Source organism: Trachemys scripta, chromosome 6 (assembly GCF_013100865.1).
Source record: "Trachemys scripta elegans isolate TJP31775 chromosome 6, CAS_Tse_1.0, whole genome shotgun sequence".
NCBI lineage: Eukaryota > Metazoa > Chordata > Testudines > Emydidae > Trachemys > Trachemys scripta.
In genome coordinates, this window is record NC_048303.1 from 68,264,726 (window position 1) to 68,268,254 (window position 3,529).

General features: G+C 42.0%; 1 long non-coding RNA gene across 1 annotated transcript in view; it reads left to right on the plus strand.

Moving 5' to 3' along the window:
* The window catches only part of LOC117879290, a 4,705-nt gene extending 1,723 nt beyond the window's left edge, over positions 1-2,982 (plus strand). The window contains exon 4 of the long non-coding RNA XR_004646222.1: positions 2,872-2,982. This is a non-coding gene — a long non-coding RNA (uncharacterized LOC117879290). The remainder of the gene's footprint in view (positions 1-2,871) is intronic.
* Positions 2,983-3,529: the final 547 nt, after the last annotated feature.

Here is a 3,529-nt window from a genome sequence, read left to right on the forward strand (position 1 = left end):
GGGGCGGTGCGGGGCCGGGCCGGGGTCGCAGTGCCCGGCCGGGCTGGGCGCGGGGCCGGGCGGGGAGGCGCGGGCCCGGACCGGCTCCCGGCACCGCGCCCCCTGCTCCCCGCCCGGCCCCGTGCCCAGCCCGGCCCGGCACTGCGACCCTGGCCCGGCCCGGCCCCCGGCCCGGCACTGCGCCCCTGGACCCCGGCCCGGCACCGTGCGCCCGGCCCGGCTCCCGGCCCGGCACCATGCCCCCGGCCCCGGAGGCCCCGGCCGAGCCCTCCCTCCCTCCCGATTTTCCAGGACATGCCCGGCTTTTGGGGATTTCCCCCCGGACGGGGATTTGAGCCCCCAAAAGCCGGACATGTCCGGGAAAATCCGGACATATGGTAACCCTAAGATAGATACACCTCTTGGGTCTGGGTAAATGGCATCCTAATTATTTAGAATAGAGCACTACGTGTTTGCAGCTCAAAGATTCTTGCTCATTTATGTATAACTTTGCATTTCTTAAATTAAATTTTTTTTAAGAGGAGCACAGACTTTTAAAAGCCTGTAGTTTAATGTTCCCACACATCTAAAATAGCTATGAAGTTAATCACTAGGTGTAATTGGATAAAGCACCATCTTAAAATTCCATTTCTGTTTTTTGCTGAATGTATAAAATTGATTTTTTTCCCCTTTAATGTGAATTGTAAAAAATGCCATATAACAGATGGTAAACCCAGGTCCTTTACTTAGCCACAACAGGCACACAAGTACAGCATAAGCAGCAGCAATGCAAGCTTACCATACAACCCACTTCATAGTCTTTTCTAAAGTTTTGCAAAATTTTCCACTTTCACCACCACCAGTTCAATTCCCCCAGTATTAGCAATGCTAGAAGTCCTAGTGCAGGAAGGACATGGTTACCACCAGTATTTTAAGCAGTGTCATTTAACCCTGCTCAGACGAGGGTCTAACACACACAGTGCTTAAAACACTTGTGTTTGCTGTTGGCTCATCCACTCTAGGGCTCCCAATGAGGCTAACATGGCTGGAGCTGAACCACTGATAAAAATGGTGGGCAATTTCACAGATATAAATAAGATTTAAGTGCTTTAACTGTGAACTGGGGCAATAGCGAGAGGACTCATCATTCTTAATTTCTGTTTCATCAATGATGTGAGCTAATTACTGTGATGGAGAAATCTGTCCACCAGCCAATGGCCTGGGACCACCAACTTATTTTGCATTGGCTGCTAAACAGCCATTAAAAAGTAACAAAGAAAATATGGAATTATAGGCAGTCATCTAGTCCATGAAAACCTCTTTTACTGACTTGAAAGCCACTTCAAATCGGTGTCTAAAACAAGGTAAACACAAGCTCAAATGTAAGAGCATGAGCTATATTTGAGATCCTACCCCCTAGTCTCTCTCAACAGTCCCTACTCTCACCAATGGTATTCCACGCTCCACTGATTCTTCACTGTTCCACAAGAATCAGATCTCTCACATTTTTTATCTAGCTTGGTCATATATGTGACATCAAACTGACTTGCTGAGAGAAGTGGGAAGGAGGTGGGTGGAGTTGATTGGAGACAGGCAATTTAACTTGATGCCAAAAGAGACCACAACAAGCTCAAACAGAGAGACAGACAGACTGCTGGAGTCCAAGGAAACTGAAGAGAAAGAAAACTGATTTAGCAATGAAAGCTAAAGAGAAACTGAATGCTAATCTTTTTACTGTCAGTGGAAAATATATTTTTTTCTTAAGTCCATTGAAAAATACATGTTTAGTAATGTGAAAAAACAAACAGCATTGCCTCAGTATAGGAGATATGGAAGGAAAGATTATCAATCAATTTCCAGTTAAATCATTGACTGTAATTTTGTATTTATTTGTTGTTCAATGGATAATATGACTAAAAGAGAAATAAATATATTTTCAAATGAATCCAGGTCCTTATTGCTGCATTGTGTTTTATATACTTAGAATGAGAGAGGTTCTCTTTCAGAGACAACCTATTTTCATCTGTTTTTCACTAACATGAGTAATTTTTTGGAACTACACAAGCTCACCTTCAAGTCATGCTTTTATTCTGAGTAATTCTGAAAGTGCCAGAATATGCCAGGTAGCTAAAATAAGGATCTGCTTCAAGTAAGAAATATGAAAATGCTTTCCAGTCTGAATCCCCTTGCCTATTACATCCCTGGGGAAAAAATGCACCAAAATGTATATTCAGGATCCTACTCAAGAACTTAGTTAACAATACATTAAGAGAAGGTGAAATTCCATGAGTGAAGCAACACAAGAAGTGGATGTTGATGGGTGGAGCTAAAAATGAAGGTCCACAGTTCTCAGACTTCTTTAGATATATATCTGTAAGGAAAAACCTTAGATTCTTTGTGACCACATGTTGCTACCTTATACTTCTCTCTAGTTACTCATGTTTTCGTAGATTCATAGATTCCAAGGCCAGAAGGGACCATTGTGATAATCTTGTCTGACCTATATAACACAGGCCATAACTTCCCCCAAAATAATTTCTAGGGCGTATCTTTTTTAGACAATCATACAATCTTGATTTTAAAATTGCCAGTGATGAAGAATCCACCACCACTCTTCGTGAATTGTTCCAATGATAATTGCACTCACTGTTAAAAATATACACCTTATTTCCATTCTGAATTTGTCTTGCTTGAACTTCTGGCCATTGGATCATGTTGTACTTTTCTCTGCTAGAGTGAAGAACCCATTATAAAAAATGTGCTCCCCCTGGAGATACTTAGAAACTGTAATCAAGTCACCTCTTAAACGTCTCTTTGTTAAGCTAAATGTATTGAGCTCCTTGAGACTATCAATTATTGAGAATTTTAAAACTAAATCGTCTAATCCTTTAGTCATCCTTGTGGCTTTTTTCTGAACGCTCCTCAATTTATCAACATCCTTCTTGAATTGTGGACATCAAAACTGGACATGCTATTCCAGCAGTGGTCTCACCAATGCCAAATAGTAAGTACAGTAGGTAAAATAACTTCTCTACTCGTACTTGAGATTCCCTTGTTTATGTATCCAAGAATCATATTAGCATTTTGGCCACATGTCTGGGAGCTCATGTTTAGCTGATTTTCCACCATGAACCCAAGTATTTTCCAGAGTAACTCATTCCCAGGATAGAGTCCCCCATTGTGTAAATAAGGCCTACATTCTTTGTTCCTAAATGTATATATTTAGTTGTAGTACAACAAACACTGTTTGCTCGCATCCAGCTTACCAAGCAATCCAGATAGCTCTGTATTACTGACCTGTCCCCTTCATTATTTACTACTCCCCCAAGTACATCTTGCATCTGAAGAAGTGACGTTCTTACCCACAAAAAGTTATGCTCCCAGTACTTCTGTTAGTCTTAAAGGTGTCACAGGACCCTCCGTTGCTTTTTATCAGTGATGATTTTGTTTTCTTCTAGGTCACTGAAAGAAGTGTTAAAGAACATAGGACCAAGAACCAGTCCCTGTGGGACCCCACTGTTTACAATTACATTTTGAGACCTATCAGTTA